General features: G+C 39.2%; 1 protein-coding gene across 6 annotated transcripts in view; it reads left to right on the forward strand.

Annotated features, from left to right (window-relative positions):
• Positions 1-1,312: 1,312 nt before the first annotated feature.
• Positions 1,313-17,167, forward strand: part of ZMYND11 (zinc finger MYND-type containing 11) — a 104,653-nt gene continuing 88,798 nt past the window's right edge. For 3 of the 6 annotated variants that reach the window (XM_079301755.1, XM_079301759.1, XM_079301761.1), the window contains exon 1: positions 1,313-1,505. The gene's annotated coding sequence lies outside the window, so the exon portion shown is untranslated. Of the gene's footprint in view, positions 1,506-1,955; positions 1,975-2,550; positions 2,986-17,167 lie in introns of those variants that run through there. The other 3 variants (XM_079301758.1, XM_079301760.1, XM_079301756.1) reach the window with 3 other exon arrangements.

Raw genomic sequence — 17,167 nt, forward strand, 5'->3', positions numbered from 1 at the left:
CTTGGCATATTTTTCTATCAAACTTCTTTTGAAAATGACACGCCTTAAAAAAATCACACCCAACATAACAAATAAATGCTTAATATAAGGTAGTCTTTTTGTAATGACATTGATGTTAAATCCCTTTTTACTTAAAAAATTACCTGTACATTTCATTTGCATTTTTTATTAATACAAACAATATAATGCAGTTAATAAATTACCACTATTGGGCATCTGCCCAATGCCTCAAGCACTCTTTGAAAACAGATTTACCAGCACTTTCTTTCCTATCTATTTATTTTAGATAATGTAAAATGTCCTTTCCATATTTAAATGCATAATAGAAGTAAGACTTTATCACAGCTGTGCAACTAACCATTATTTGCATTTTATTTCTGATGTAATGTCCTGATGCAGCAGTCTCAAAGAAACCATGTGGGTTTAGACACTACTAGAAATTTTATTTACTGGGCACATTGGAGAAACTTTCACTGTTCAGCGTTCAAACTCTGTTTTATCTTTGACTGACCACGCAGAATGGATGCATCTTTTTCAATATAAGCACTACTATTTCCTTTAACTATTTTAGTAATGTTAATGACTACTCATATGACTAAATTTCTTTTGCATGCATAAATGTTTACAAAACTAAACTTACATTATATTTTAATAAAAGTCAAACTCTAGTCAAGTTGTGAAGTTGTGGTTGTGAAGTGTGTTACTTATCCATTTAGTAACTCCTGAAGAATTTCAGAAACTTTAGAACATATTTCTATAGATAGTTATTAATATTTATCTCACAGTCCATAAAAATACAAAATGTACGTGTTTTCTTGCTATTTACATATATATGTTCCTATAAAGTTATGTATTTTGTATTAATATGTATTTCCCTACCCTGCAGTGCAAGTTTGGCTAACAGTTGGACTCAATGATCATAAAAGTCTTTTCCAATCTAAATGATTCTATGGTTCTGTGATCTACAGCTCACGACATATTGACAATTCTGAGAGAGACCATTCTCTATGTTTTACTTTCTGTTGCTCAAGGTGAGTGTCTACTTTCAAAATCATTATCTGTCATTTCTCCAAGTTGGACTTCATGACAGGAAGAATTTTCATGTATCAAGGCCAGATAAACACCACATTTCCCCTCTGCAACAAGAAAGGGTGCACCTAATAGTATGAAAAAATATATACATAATAAATAGTTAAATATCCGTTTCAAATGTGTTATTAAAAAAAAATAATAAAAGAAACAAACAGCAACTCCAGCAGAGACCACTAGAGTTCTCCTTCTCCCAAATATCCCTAGCACCATCCTAAACCCTGTTTACCCCAGAAACCTGAACTGTGGACAGACAGAAGAGGAGAGAGAGAGAGAAAATTCAGACACAATAAAACTCTGAGGGGAAAAATATGTGGAAGGAGGAGGCAGCAGCGGCCTGGGGAAGGGATTGAAAAGTTTCCCCTGGCTTAACTTCTCCCCCCCTGCAGCAGCAGAAGCAGCGCCAGCAGCACAAGGTGAGAGAGACTTTTAAGTCTGGGGAGGAGGGGTGTGTGTGCGGGAGGGGGGGTGAATTTACAGCCCTGTGGATATTTCTGTGTCTGCCTCCCTGGCTTTGGGGTGCGAGAGACGCCGTGTCTCATGCTGGGTGGATTTTTTTTTTTTTTTTTTTTAATATGATGGAGGATTATAAACATGGCGCCTTAAAAAAACTACAAAATCATGTACACACTGTTCCAAGGAGATGGGGGAGAGGGGACAGGGGAAGGGCTGGGCACCAGGGGAGGGGGCAATCCTTCCCCGCGGGGTGCCGTATGAGGAGGGGGGAGCAATTATACTTAATAATAAAATGTGTGGGGCTGCGGGGGGGAGATGGAAGGCGGGATTTTTTTATTATTATTATTATTTCATTTTTCGGAGTGGGCAGGATTATCTGGCAGCCCGCTTGGAAAGCGAGGAGGAGAAGGGGACGGCGGCGGAGCGCGTGTGATTATTAACGGCGATTATTTTTGTCCCCACACCTTCCCCGGTCGAATTTCGGCTGGGAGGCGGCGGCGGGTCCCCCGTGCCCCCGTGCCGAGTGCAGCCAGCCCCGGGGCCGGGGCGGGAGGAGGTGGGGTGGGGAGAGGGGCGCTCCGGAGAGAATCGCCGCTTCCAGCGCTCCGCGCGGGCCTGCAGGGCGCGGGGGAGCCGGGGACTCGCGTGAGAGGCGAGGCCGGGCAGGGTGTGGTGCAGCCCGGCCTCAGCCCCGTCACCCCCCGGCCCCGCTGTCTCTCACACGCGGGGTCACCGCTTTGCTCCCCACTCTCCCCCGCTTTCCTTTCGCTCACACACCCCCGCCGCCGCCGCATTTCCTCGCTGGGGAGGGGGATGCCTGCTTGGAGGACGGGTCTTGGCCCGAGTAATGGCAGCTGCTCGACAGCGCCGAGGCTCCACAGGAGAGAGACGGCGGGGCCCCCGCAGGCCGGGCGAGGGGCCATGGCTGCCGTGCCCGCGGGGGGCAGGGGAGGGGACGGGGAAAGGGCGAACTCCGAGCCCCAGCCCTCCTCCCCCGGCGGCTGCGGGCGGTGCCATCCCCGCGGCCGGGACGGCCTCGCCGTCCGGTGGGGCACCGGGGGCCCGGCATCGCCTTGTCCCAGCACAGCCCCGGGGGTTTCTTCCCTCCCCCGAGTGCTCTGGGGCAGGGCCCGGGGGGTGAAGGGGGCGATTTCTCCGCTCTCCGCCCCGGCTCCCCGCGCCCTGCGGGGCAGCGGCGGGAGGGCCCTCAGGGGCTGTGCCGGACTCGGCGGCTCGGGAATGCGAACTGGCGACGGGCTCGCTTTTGTTCGCGTTCTGGGGATCTTTGTGTGCCTGCACCCCCAAACCGTGTCTGCAGATAACTGCCCTCGGTGCACTGTGACGGGTGCTCGCCTTCACCCCTTCCCTCGGGGCTGCTCAGAGGCCTGTCTCCTTTTTATTCGGGGAAAGGATGGAAGTGTAGGTGTGGGAGTGCCCGTGGTAAGGATGATGGGGAGCTTCGCTGCGCTGTCCTGACCTTCCGTGTGCTCCAGACAACAGCCCCCCTGTTAAATGCTAATGTTCAGGATTTGGGAAACTTTGTGTGTCTTTTGGGGCTTATCCTGGAGCCAGCAGACTTCGCGAATTTGTTTTTGGTCTTTTGTGAACTTTACAGATGCTAGAGATAGGGTGGTTTGAGAAGAGGAAAAGGAGTGAAAAAACTTCAATTGGGTGCTGTTTGCTTTTATAATTTAAGCTGGGATCAACTGGCATGGTCTCTGTATTGTAGGAGTAATTCTATTTATTGTCATTTTAAGGTCTTACTGCAGTAGAAAAGAAATACTGAAAAATGCTTTCTTGTTCTACTTAATGCTGATTTTTTTTTATTTCTCTTGCTTTTTTAGGATTTTTTAAAAATATTTTAGGAGTGAACGCTGAGACAGGTGTGAGGAGGTGGGTAAATGGGAGGGGGAATGCCACTTTGTGGTTCAGGTTGCACTCCTTTGGGTTTTTCTAGTTCCTCATCCTTCAGTATGAAGGACCTGGCATCTCTCCACATATTTTTTTTTTATCAACCACTTTTGAGTGTGCTACAGAAAGTCTTTAGGGAAGTCAACTGTTTGCTGACTAATGTTTTGTATAAAAGTGGAAGTGCCCACAAAATAATTTCCAATTTTATGGGATTTATGGCATTAATTAATTCTGACTGTGGATTTATGGCCTAAAAATGCCAGCTTTTTTATTCCTAAATAAACCCTCTCTGCTTTGACCAGATAGTTGCATAGGGAAGGGAGGGAAGGGGATGGTTCATGGGGTAGGTAGTTCAGCTGTGGGGAAAAAAGTGACTATATTGGTGGCTCTGTTGGTTGTGGTGTGCATGGTGGTCTCTGCATCTGCAAGTAATACTTGGTATTGAGTTCAGTAGCAAAGATCTGAGTGACAGAAATGACTCTTCCTCTCTGTCTCATGAAATGGATAATATGATGGAAATTGTCTTGTGTTGAACTCAGCTTTGTAAGGGGAGTTGTGAGTCTGTGGATGTTGGGAGTGGGTTTTAAAACTCTGGTGATGTGCTGGAAGATACTCTTCAACAGTTTGAAGCTTTGCAGCAAAAATTTTACAGGGTAGTTCACCTCTGAAGGTGGTGTTTGTTTTGTTTTTGAAATTTACCACTTGGCAGCTATTAAACAAAAATGTAAAAAACCCAAATTGAGCTTGTCCAGCAGAAATCAAAATCTGACATAGTCCTTCTGTAGTATGAGCCAGAGCAATGGTTCATAACTTTTCAGGATAAAAGCGAGCACTGTTGGAGTGACAGGGATTTCATTACTGAATTGCTGTGCACACAATGTGTGACTGGTAGTTTGTGTGCTGTGGGGCCATACTGTTTGCAGGCAGCAAGCATTCTGCTGTTCATCTGCTGTTCAGGTGTCCTGCTTTTCCCCTGCCTTGGAGCAGAGAGGAGAAGGGACTGTTCAGGATAACCTAAGGCTTCTGCAGCAGAAGAGCCTGGGTCGTGTTTTTGGCCTAAGGTCATCCCAAAATTAAGTGAGGAGGTGAAAGGCTGTGAAATGTGTTTGGTATTTGTGCCTGCACATAAATAAAACATACTGGGTGCTGTTAGTGACATGGTGCTCCCTGAGCAGGTGGACTATGAGTTTGGCCTCAAACTCACCTTGGAGTGGCTCAGGCTCCATCTAGAGCCTGTGAATTTCTAACCGTGCACCACAACTTGGGGACCACTGAGTTCTGCCATCTGCAATTGCTGGATTGGAATAAAATACCTCAAAAGGAAAGAGATAAAAGACAACATTGAAGATGTTTTCTTAATTTTGGGCATCTAAACATCTCTTTAGATGCCTGCATTATCTAGTTAGTTAGAAAATTGTCTCATTTCACACAGTTTGACAATGAGGGGGAATTTTAAAATTAGGAGACATGCTTTGAAATTGAGGACCCAGTTTCAGTCAGCTTAAGTTCACAAATTTTGGACCTACCTGTAACTAATTTTCATAGTAACTGCCTTCCACAGTCTTTCAGAGCATTTATCTCTGAAAGTGTGTGAAGACTTCAGGCAGTGTGAAACAGTCCAGGCTAAAAGTTCTGAGAAAGGTGATGATGAAGATGTCTTCAGGAAATTTCTGTTTGCTTCTTATGTTACTTTTTAGCTAGATCCAGGTTAACATATCAGTAAAATATGTCTTTTATCCATAATGCAGGTTGTTTCAAATGCTAACTAGAATGATAAACAAAATTAATCTCTGCAAGGTATATGTGCCTCACTCTAGTGATGAACTTGGTTCATAAAATGTGGAATTGTTTAAAATTGCTGGCAAAATGCACACAAGATTTTACTTTCCTGAATGAAAGTTCGTTGATTTTTTAAAATGTTTGGTCAGAATTATTGGAGCAATTATTTTTCTCATATTTACCCAGCAAATATATAAATCTGTTTCAGTTCCTGACCACTGATTTTATTAATTGCAGTGGTTTTCCTTCCATATAATAGGACTTTATTTATCCATCCTTCTTTCCTGTATTCTTTAGGAGGTAATGTAGGATCATGTTCTTTATCTGCAGAGGGTTTTGTGCCTTGGTTTTTGTTGGGTTTGATAGTCTCAGGATGTGGTGAACACTCCCACAGTGTGTGTGTAGTACCTGGAGCATGGTGCCCTTGGTAGCTGGGCAGTGCAGTGTATGTCATCTTTTATATAGCTCATACATTTTAGGCTGTCAGTGTTGCTGGTGCTAAACATTGTGAACAAAGATTATTCTTGTCAGGTTCTGGATCATTTTTCATCAGTTGAATGTAAATTTATCTCATAATTGGGTTATTGTTCTAAGGTTTAATCTTCCAGTCGTGGGAGTACAGCCTGCAAAATAGGTAGTTTATAAGATGACGTAATTACTCCATTTTTCAGAAATTTCTTTACTTGTTATTGCTGAGAGCACATGAAATGCAAAACAAATGTGGAAACTTCCACAAACCCCTTCATTCCTGGGTGTAGTGGAGGTAACTGATGGACACCAGAGTGGCTGTGTAGAGTACAATAAATGCTGTGGCCTCCAGCCTGCACAGGTGAACTCCTGTGGCACGTGGGGCTGTCTTGTTTCCAAGGCCTCTCCACATGCAGCTCCCAGAAACACCAGGACTGGATTGAGCTCATTTTTTTCACCATATTTCCAGTTGTAGTTTAAACATAATTTTATAATCTCTTTAAACCAATGTCTGCCATCAAGTAAATTGTGAAAGCCTGAACTCTCTCTTTTTATTTATTTCTATCATGCTGTGCATGATGAGTTATATGGAAAAAACAAAAGGGGTTAAACCTAGCAATTTAGTAAGATTTCATTCATATTTACTTCTTCTCTTTTTTTTCTCCCTGAAAAGACCAGAGTGTTTTAGTTCTGTGAGCAGGCGACAGCAGGCACTGTGGTGATACATAATGACATGTCCATGAACCCAAGTTAAAGCTCATGGTGTCTAATTTTAGCCAGCTTTGGTGATATCCCATCAGAGCCTGATCCTCTAGCTGTACCATGTAGATAAATTGAGAGTTTTGTGTACAAAAAGACTGGTTTTGACTTTCTTCCTCTCATTTTACACTTCACTACAATGCAAAAGGTGTCTCTTATGAAAACACAGAGAAATGTAATTTGAGTTTAAAGTATGTTACTGATTAAAAAGGCAGTAAAAATTTGTATTTTCGAAATTACAAATATATTAAAACTGTAAGTAAAATACGGATTATTGGTGTACTTTCTAACAATCAGAATATCTTTGCATGTACCTTTACACTGTATTCAGCTTTAAATTCCAGGATTAAATAATTGCAGAATAAAACATTGTGAATTCATTATTGAGTCTTCATACAACTCTCACTTATACTATCATCTAAATAATTCTTAACAAATGATTTTAACACCAGACACAGTGAAATTTAAAGTACTAAAATCCTCTCACTCATTAAAATATTAATTTAAACATGCCAACAAAAATACCAGTAATATCCCATTCACCCTTTTTGTAGAAATTGCATTTCTACATGCAAACAACTGGGCTCGCCATCTTAGTTTTTTTTATGCATGATATGATACTATTGATTTGACATCTAGCAGTTTTAAAAAACAAGAGTTCAACATATTCCTTCTTACATCTCATTTTTCCTATGTTTGTTACTCTGTTAAATTTTGACCAGCTGGCATTATATTCAAATCTATGGTTTTAATGCATCTGACTTAACAGTATTTTGGTTGCAGAGTATAGGACTCTGCTAGTAGGTGTAGTACTCTAAAGCAGTGTTTTGGCAAGTGGGTATTTGTACTTTGATCCCATGCACTTAGGGCATGGCATTGTTATCTGGTCTTTTAAAGAGAGCTGGATGGGAGTTGCATGCTGTGACTCACGAGACATGGCACTTAATTTACTAATTTTAGCCGAGCAGTTCTTGTCTGTCAACCTTAGGTTTTATTTGAACCTTCTGGAAAAGCCATGAAGTGAAACAAAATGGAGTTGAGAGAAAATGATTAGCAGAATCCCAAAGTAGCTAGGAATAGTACGCAGTGAAAAAGAAATTAAAAGTATGTAAGCTATGTTTATTGCTCAACAAATCTTTAAGATCTGAGAGACTGATCTGAGAGCTTTATCTTCCTTAGCACGCTATCATTTTCTGTTAAGTCTCACACAACATTTATGCATTCAGTAAGAGATGATCTCACACTACAGATACCTGTTTGCAATTACAGATGCTTCTCAAGTCAGAAACCAAGCACCAGCCAAGTCTGCACTGGCTGCTTGTGCCTTATTACTATTTTCTTGGTGTCATTGCTTCGGAAAACTTCCGAAGAGGACAGAGTCTGTGCCTTGCATAACACTGCAGTGTGTGCATTCACATGCACAAATTAAAGTGGAAATTCTGCCTCAGAATGATGGGGGGTTCTCCAGTTTTCCTTCTGGTCGGTTGTTAATATTGTGATCAGTGTCTTACCAGCTGTCATTGACATCAGAGACAAGCTGAAACCCAGAGTTTATGCATAATCTCCTACCCCCAAGCAATTACTAGGATCCAGGTTCAGAATTGTACAAAATCAAAACAAAAGAATTGCTATTTCATAAAATGTAATCACAGGCCACACAGTCACTGATTGTTCACTGATGAAAATTGATATTCACTGCAGAAAATTCATTGTTTCCCATAGATTAATATTAATATAATGATGGAGACCTTGATCATATAAGCACTTGTTTCCCACAGGCATGAAAATGCATAGGCCTTGGAGCATACTGATGGATAAGTTTAGTTCCACAAAATAGTTTTAAAAACTAAAACCTTACATATGACTCTAATATTCAAGGAAGAACATAGTCACAATTAGTTATGCTGGTATAATTTTATGTAATGCTGTATTTTTGATTCTATGGAGTTACAGAGCACTGTTACATGGGCATTTTTAATGCATTTTCAGTATCAACAATATGACTTGATTTTTTTTTGCACATGCTAAATTTTACATTCATGCTTGTTTCCATTGAATTTAAGGCACTTTTCTTACCATGTACATTAGTCTTTGAAGGAATTTACAGTACTCATGAAAAGAACAGAGAAAACTTAGATAATATTTTTCTGTTATTTTTCTGTTTATTTTAAATCCTGTGTGTTGTAGAAAACCTTAATTATAGATAAAGAAAATGGTAAAAGAAGAAATTCCTACTGGAAAAAACAATACTATTATGAGAAGAAAGGTTTATATCAGGAAAACTAGAAAACAGATATATCAGGAAACTGTATTTTAACATAGTTTCAAAATTATGGAAATTGTAAATATGTAAGCAGGTTAAGTAATTAATTCTTTTAAAATCATAGAACATAAATTAAAAACCTGAATTCTGAAAGTTATCTTGATTCATTCTGTTCTTATCATTTACCTGCAAACAGTTGGCAAATCTAGGCAATCCTTTCTGTTCCATGCAAAAACTTGTTTAGGTGAGTGATGTTTTCCTCACCTTGTGCTTCTATTCCTTCTTTGTTAAGCATTCAAAATTGTAGGAAACTTTATTTTTTTTTAATTAAAAGAAAAAATAGTTATTAGTTGTTTTCCCAGGAACCAGACTGACACCCTTTTTAGCTTCACATAACTGTAGTTGAGAATTTAGGATGTTCCTAAGTACTGGCTGCATGGACCTTTCTCAGGAAGCTTCAGTGTCAGTCGATCACATGCAAGCTGATATTTGAATACAACATGGCACACTGAATAATTTGGCTTTGGCTCAAGCATTAAAAAAAAAATCCCAAATAAAAATAGCTTTCTTAAACCTTCTTTATCATAGTAACATAGGAACAGTAAGAAGGGATATAGATTTGCTAACAGATAACTCAGGGTGTCTGACTAGAATGGAATATCAGACTGTTTAAAAGCTGCCATATTAAAATATTGGTTGGTTGATTGGTTGGTTGGTTGGTTGGTTGGGGTTTTTTTGTGTTAAAAGAAGATGTTTTGTTTTACTAACATTGCCTTTTGAAGGAGAGGGCTGATGCATACTCAGGAGCATTTCAGACTGGAAAGTGAGAAACCTGGACACTCCCAGTCTGTAATTGTGTCTTTCAGTTTTGTAGCTTTGTGTTCATCTTCTGCTTAGACTTACCTGAAATAAATAGACTTACAGGAAATATTTATTGTAAGAAAGAGCTTCTTCCATTTCCTGCCCACTTTCTACTCTGCTGGCTGCCAGAAGGCTTCTTTGTAAATCTCCTAATTGGAAGCATACTCCTAACTTCTTTCTGGTTCCAGACATGAAATTTCCTCTTGTTATTGAACTTGCACCTTTTAGGAAATACAAATTATGAGCCAATCATCTCCAGGAGCCAGTTTGGTTGGATTTTTTGTTTGTTTTTTAATTCATGCTGATATTCTTTTTCTCAATACTTTTAAAAACTAGTATAAAAATCACCCATTTCCCAGTCAACCAGGTATTAGCCTAAGTCATAGCACTAATTCCTGAAAACATGGAGCTTTCAGTGAAATGGAAGGATTTTTGTTCTTCACACAGACACAGGAAAATACCAATAAATATCAGCTGAAGCTGTGTAGTGGCACAGATTCTTGGAGTACAGGTGCATCAAGGAGGGAGCTGAACATGGTTTGCTCTGCCAAGTTAGTGGATAAATAGTTACAGGGTTTCCTGGGCCACTGGGAAGGAATGGTATCCAAATTTCTGCTTGGCTCTTCTTCCAGGAGAACTGCCTTTTTTGATCAAACTAGCATGTCATGTAATCCAGAGTCTTATTTCCAGCTATCAGATGCCTCCTAAAAAGGTGTCAAAAATCAGGCAATTTTCTGTGGCATAAACCTACAGAATACTTGCTTTCCATACTATTACAAACAATAGTAATTTAGATTATGGCTTCTGTTTCTACACAGGTGGAAGTTTTATTTGTTCCATTTTTTGAATGTTTTAATTTCTCTTTCCTGTAATAACTGAATATTTTAGGTGTAATGTTGAAGCCTAATGCTTTTTAGGTCAAGCTGGTTCTGTCCTCTCCACATGCCTTGCAGCCTCCCACTGCAGTGCTCTTTCTCTGCGCATTTTCCAAGAGCTTCTTGCTCTTTCCTAGGTAGCAGGAAAGAGCCCTGTTACACCTTCTCTGAGGGATTTGATGGAGATCAGAGACCTCGAGGGTGAGTTAGTGAAAGGCTGCAGTGGTTGTCTGCTTAGTACTGTAAGAGCTGGGAAATACACATATGAAAAGAAGAAAGGGAGAGTTTGTTGTGAGATACACATTAAGTGGAAGTTGAGGTACACCCCTGTTACAGGAAACAGGATCACTGACTTTGCTGATGTCATTTGGTGCAGCTCTGTTGACTTTAGTGGAGCAATATTAGTTTACACCTGCAGAAAATTTTCTCCTGACTCTCTGGGAGTGAGAATATAAAATGAAGTGTTTATGGGTGAGTGACAGAGAGAGTGCATGCGAGAGAGCGTGCACGCACACACTTTCAGGCCTGATTGATTGTATGAAAAAAAACCCTGGAGTTGAAAGAACATTATTTTAAATTAACATTCATTATCTTCACGCGTGAGATAACAGTTCACTTTGGACCAGATCCTAACACCATTATATTTCCTGAGCAGACACTGCTTTTTTTCTTGAGTGAGGTTTTTCAGTATGAGAATGGCAAAATGTAGTTAGATCTTTGACAATTAAAATATACGGTTTAGTTATTATATGTTAGAATAAAGCTGTGTTATTTCTGTCAGGAAAACGTGTTTTTTTTCTTTTTAAGAAAACCATTTAAAAGAAACGGTTGCATTTTCTTTGAAATGTGAAATAAAGAATAAGGTACCTTTTTTTTTTTTTTTTTTTTTTTTTTAGGTCTCATCTTATGCCTGGAAAAGCTTGCAGCCATTTTAATTCATGCTACATTCATTGATCCAGCAGTTAAATCATTGAATCACTGTGCAGCTAGGTCGTCTATATATTGGACACTGTTAAAGTGTTCAGTAAGACACTTTGGGTTATTGGCTTCTAAATGTCACTTAAAAAAAACAAACAAACCAAAACAAAACAAAAAGAAGAACAAAACTAAAAAAACCCCAAACAGTTAACTGATGAATGTTATAAGGGAAAACACGGTGTGAATTCATGGTCTTATCACTCAACTCTTCTTTGTTCTGTACTTATATAAGTAGAAAAAAACACATCATAGCAAACAAAAGGAAAAAAATCTGATTTTTATATTGTTTGCCATTTTTTTAAAATACAGAGTTTTGCAATATTAAGTCATCTAATTAGGCAGCAGCTTGTATGAAATATTTTCATAACAGACATAGTTCGTGAGCATGGAAATGAAAGCCACATTTTAAAATTATAACCCCAGATAACTTTCTGAATTTAAGTATTACTCTGGGAATGGCTTATTCTGTAAGTATAATCATGTGAAAGAAAGTGGGAGAAGTTTGTATCTTATGTCAACATCAGCCAGAAAACTTAATACCTTGGACTGAAATGCTGCAACTATAGAAACCAAATAATCTAAATACATAAAATGGGAATAAGGGTAGCAGCAGCTAACAGGTGGCAGTGAAAAGCAGAAGAAAAAGTTGTGATGCTTTTAAGTGTCCTGTATTTTCTGAGAGGAGCTACTCACAATCAAATAATTCTCCTCTTGGTATGCAGTAGGCAAGTATCTTGTCCAGAGGGAGATGGTAATTTCTTTGGCAGAGATGCAGTTGGCACCAATGGTTTTTAAAGGGTCACCCATGTGCTTTTCAGGTATTTCCCTGCAGAGATGGAAAGAGAAGTTCATGCTCTTGTGAGCACCGCTGTTTGTCTGAGTGCAGGTGGAACAAGAAAGTCGTGTTTCATATGAAGATGGGAACTGGATTTCCCTCTTGTTCCATGTCACTTCCATCTGCTTGTGTCTGGATCCCTTGGCCTGTTTCCTTGTGTTTTCCTGATCTACACTGAAAGCTTCATCAGATAAGAAGTTATGATTGTGTTAAGTATCTCTCTGTACCATCAGCAGAGAGACTCTAAACAGAGGAGAGGGTCAGTTGTTCATCTTATTTGGTATTTTGTTAATTAGTGAGTTTTTCAGTGGTTTCACTCTCTGACTTCTAATAGCTCCTCTAGATTATTACAGTTTTGCTACAGCTGCTTGTTATACTTTCATCTGGGCATTCTGGGATGTCATTCCTTTTTTGAAGTAATGTCATGATGCTTGTACATGAGGAGTTTGACAGTAGAGGAGGAATTTGACTAGAGGTTTAACAAATGCCATCCCACTGCTGCAGTTAGACCTCAGTGAAGCAGTTTAAATAGGGATCTGATACTTTTCTCTCTTTTTTTTTTTGGAAGGACATTGAAAGGGCTGTAAACTCAGACGAATGTGCTGTGTCCTCACTGTGTATTTCTTTACCAGTAAATACGGAATTCAGTCATGGAAGGCAACTCGGTGAGGTTAAAGAAAGAAAGGTGCTGAAATCAGCAGCATGTCAAAGGAAAATGAGAGTTCAGTGACAATAGAAGCAAAGTGTCAGTGTTAATGCAACATACTTTCAGGTTTTGAAGAGCTGAAGATGCCTCTTAAAAGCGGGTTTGGGTGGCTGAGTTGCGGTTTAGGAACTGTGGAAGGACGGGGTGTTAAAGGAGGCTGAAGTCCTGGCAGGAGAGCAAACCAGCATCCCTTGAGCTCAGCCCGTTCTGCTAGGTGTGCTGACCAGATGTTTATCAAACAGTACATGAAGTGCAACATTGCAGTGGGTATCAAACCTTTTCACATGTAAATTGCTAAATTGAAGAAACAAAAAGAGCTCTTGACAGCTTGAAATTATAGTCCTGGTTTCCTAGTTTCTTCTAAGTTGCACTGAATTAATGAAATTAACTGAGCTGGGTGGAGAGCGGCTGGTGAGCCGCTGTGGCAGGAGCCACACGTCGGGCAGAAGTGCTGATTTACAGTCGCTTTGTCTTGAATTTAAATGATGACCTTCACTTCCTGCGTCTCAGACTACAGCAGGCTGCCATGGGGGTAGCCTTGAGAAGGTGTTTGCTAATGAGGCTCTGGCACCTTTGATAGCTATGCTAGATAATCAGAAAGTGATAGATGATGTGGTGTTGTGTTTGGAAATTTCATTTAAAGTGTATATTTATGTACTTGTATTTTTGACCCATTCGAGCCATTTATATGGTCTGATGGTGTTTTCCACAAGAGTAGGGATGTTGCCCTGGCTGAATTCCAGTTTGGCTAATTACATTCTGAGTACCTACATTTCTGTAAAGTTTCATCTGGATTTTGTTACTGTTGTTTATTTAAATAGTAATACATACGTACTTGGAAACTTATAAAATCACAGCACAGGATAAAAAAAAGCTACGAAAATCCCTGCCCCAAATTACATTTGGTATTTGTGCATGAATAAGTATAATGTGGCATGATACAGTACAGAAAAAATATGAAATGGCATATTCAGTATTAGCATTCATACAAGAGGTAGGTTTTCAGAGTTTATGAAATAGGTTAAGTTGCTGAGTAGTGGGCACTGTTAAACATATGATGTATTGTGCAGAAGGAATGGATATAATTCACCAGTAGCAGAAATAATGCTTGTTTGTATTGTAGCTAAACTGTATATATTTTTACAAGGTTATCAGACATGGATTTTACATGTGTGTCAACAGGGGAGTGGGAGCCAGTTTATGTGGTGATGTCAAAAGGACTTAGGCAGTCACAGATCTGCATGTGGCAATCATCTGCTGGCACAGAAACATTTCTCTTCTACATACAAAAGCACATTTTATCTTTTACCACTCAGTCTCTCAGAATCCTTCTTAAATAAAAGTAGGTAGCACTTGCTCTTTGTTACTGTAGAGTAAGAGGTAGGTGAAAAGGAACCCAAGCCACATCCTGTTGTGGAGAGTTATTTTGCAGAAATATGAACTTAAAAGCTTCAAGCTTGCTCTTAAAACTGATTGATATTAATAGGCAATATTAACCTGGAATGGATTTCCAGAGATCAAAATAATCCAGTATTAGACCATACTGCATAACCATAGCAGTATTACAATATTTACAAGAATTGTCGCAGTGTTCTTCCAAAAATAACTTGTCTGTTTAGAGATGCTTCATCCACAGTGCATATGTACCCCATTAGACAAAGATATTAGAAGTAGATGGGAAAACAGCTTTCATTTAAAGAATGATTTCAAGAAAAATGTTCTTGACTAGTACTTGTAAGTGTAATCATACCCAATTCAAATGGATTGTTCACAGAAAGAAGTTTGGGGTTTCTTTGGTTTTCTAGAAATGGGAAAAAATATTTTGAAGGTATCTTAGAATTTACTTATTAACACTGGTGTTTCTTATTGTTAGTAGTTCTTTTTACATAACTTAGTTTCTAGTGAAGATAGTAAATAATTTACTATGTACTTACACAACAGAAAAATTTACAACAATGTATGGGTTTCTGGAAACTGCTGCTCTTTCAGTTTTGTTCTGTTCAATGGCTTGGCTTTATTTTTGGAAAGATTTTTTTCTGTGCTACACAGTTTAAATAATTTTACCAGTTTCTTCTGTATCAAACTCAGTGAAATGCCATCACAAGCCCTTGTGACAGCAGCCAACCTGTTGTGTGTAAGTGAAAGGGCTGAAGTCCCATCTGTCAGTGCTCTGAGACAGACAGGTATCTTATCCTCTTTAGTGTCTGTCTAGTTTTTTTCATCAGTGGACTTTTCCCTATTAAAAAAATATAAGGAACAAGGAAAGCCATCCAGCACCCACATGCTGTACATTATGGGAATAAGATCCATGTGGCTTCTTACCTTCTTTTTTTTTTTCTTCTTTTTTTTTTTCTCTCCTTCTGTATCATTTATTAAAGCTGTTATGGAATATCTGCTTAAGGCTAAAAGAGTTTGAATTCTCACTTAGCCTCATTAAGGTCTTGGGCTTGGTGTTTACTACTTCTGCTTTCATCAAGGCCACTTCCTCAGAGGCTCTTGCAGGAGACACATATGTTCTTATGAATAACATTCTTCATTTTCTGTCTCAAATCATGGTAGAATTTTATTTTTTAATCAGCAGGTTTTCTTTAAACTCAAAATTTTATTGCTGGTGTTCTACCTCTAAAGCAGAATTTTTTATTTTATTCTTCTATGTTGTGGGTTGTCTACTTCTATATTCACACATTGAAATGCTTCAGGCTATTCATTGTGTGTTTTCTGGGGGATTTAACAGTTCAGCCATTTCCACACAGACTGTCGAAGTCAGTTGGAGACTGTGTCAAAATCTGCTATCAGGCTGCTAAGATGAATCTCCCACTGTCACTACAGAGTAGTTCTCCAGAGCACAAAACATTGTTAGGAAGTAGTTGAGGTACTGGAGGTGATGCTGTCTGTAGCTCCATCAGTAGCTTCCCCTGTGCTCTTAGTGCTCTTGGAATGGTTTCTATAAAAGACTCTATGCTCTCAGGTGCTTAGTGGCCAGGTGAGTCACATGATAAACTGTACTAGTGCCCTCAAAATAAAAAAAAAGTTGATTTATCAATAGGCAACTTTCAAAAATATTTTTAATTAGCATGAATGTTTTCTATTTTGATTACTTTGTTCTCCCTCAGAATTTTTAAAATTTATCTGAGTTTTCTTTCTCTGGTTGGGAGGAAACCAAAAGTGGTGCAGTCAGTACCTTATATATTTATTCATTGCAAAGATAAAAGACTGGTCTTAAGTGAAAGGACCTATATGTAACCCAGAAGTGTGAATACACATCAAGAATTAATGTCTCAAAGAATTCTGGTTATTGGTAAGCAACCTCTCTTGATTTTAGCTGTAAATTTAAACTTTGAACAGTGAACGTGCTTAGATAGTGATGTGCTTATTAGGTTAAAAAAAGAACAAGATTTTAATAGGAAAAAATTATCACAAGACAAAACAGCACATGATCTCATTAGCATTTATGGATTGCTAAACTGCAGTTTAAAAGTCACATTTCTGTCTAAAGAAGTTTTCCACAATAGTCATACAACCAAAATTAAACAGTGTTGTTTTAGTTTGTTTACTTGGGGTCAGGTTTTCAATGATCAGAGTAATTAAAGTTGCAGTTGTCTGCAAAGGCAGCATTAATTGGCTGCAATTCATATTAGCGGGACTTTGAGTAAATGTTGGTTCTGAAAACCTCATCACGTAGGGACGTCGTATCTGTTTTCAGACATCTTTGAAAATCTGGCCCTTAGGACAATTGCATCTTTCCTACTCTTGTTTCAGTGATTTTCCCTTAGCAGTTCCCCATTTTACTCTGCTGAGGAAGTCCATCGATTTTAAACAGCATTTTGTAGTAATTTCTCTATCTAAGCGCTTATACTTGTCAGGAGGGACAGATTGACAGAAGGGACTTGGCCCTGGATTGCTATGCAGTATTTTACTTCTTTAATAATATAAATAGTTCTTAGGATAATTATTTTCATCCATAGATGTTTAAGTGCTGCAGAAAAGGGATTAGTGTAATTAGTTTTGCATTTGGAAATGGTGTTGCAGAGATATGCAGTGCCTGAAGTTAACTAGCACAGGAGGTGACTACCAAGTTAGGAGCCCTGGTGCTCAGTCTGCTTTCTTCAGCAAATGGAGTTTCAGGGTGCTTGTTCTATCCACACAAAATAACCAGATGAGAATCTTCTAAATGGGGTGATTTGGTA

The sequence above is a fragment of the Erithacus rubecula genome (genome assembly GCF_903797595.1).
Source record: "Erithacus rubecula genome assembly, chromosome: 3".
Lineage (NCBI taxonomy): Eukaryota > Metazoa > Chordata > Aves > Passeriformes > Muscicapidae > Erithacus > Erithacus rubecula.